Here is a 746-nt window from a genome sequence, read left to right as displayed (position 1 = left end):
AGGGAAGGAGGGAGGAAGAAAGGAAGAAAAAAAGGAAGAAAGGAAGGAAAGACATAAAATAGAGTTAAGACCCTTAACCAGTAGCCAGACTTGAACTTGTAGAGATTCAGCACTACTTGAAATCTTTTTTTCTTTCCTTGCATCATCTTCTCATATAATAAAATATTAGTTGTAATGGTTAACTCTAAATTCCAGTGTGTAAGTATAGGTTACCAAAGCGGGAGGAGTATGAGCCCACTTAGCGAACTAAAACTTCTTATCTATTGCATGGGAAAAATACATGCAAGGATAATATTGAATGTCAACTGAAATTGAAAAAAATTATGAGCTCTACTTGGATAGGAACTAACACTGAAGATGGATAAAAAGACACAAGATTTCTTTTTTAAGAAGATGGTTACTATATTTTTGGTTTTATGAGGTATAATTGCACTATTTTAGTGGAGCCATGATTTGCTATTGTTTTTACCTAGAGTTAAGTATGATTAAACATTTTTTATATAAATATCAAATTGATAAGTCATTACTGCTCCTGTCTAGGGACAGAAAGTTATTTTCTGTAATTCCATTTCCTTATTGGTTTCAGGTTAGAGTTGACCAAGAGAGGAATTTGTATGATATTGGAAAATGGAAATATAGTAGAAGCCGTTGCTCTCATAAGTTTCTAGCTTTCAGAAAAATATACAGATGCCTAGCATTCTCTAACTTCCAAATCAACTTCCTCAGTACCAATCTAGTCAAACAAC

Source organism: Pteropus alecto, unplaced genomic scaffold, assembly GCF_000325575.1.
Source record: "Pteropus alecto unplaced genomic scaffold, ASM32557v1 scaffold76, whole genome shotgun sequence".
Lineage (NCBI taxonomy): Eukaryota > Metazoa > Chordata > Mammalia > Chiroptera > Pteropodidae > Pteropus > Pteropus alecto.
This window is presented reverse-complemented; position numbering follows the sequence as displayed.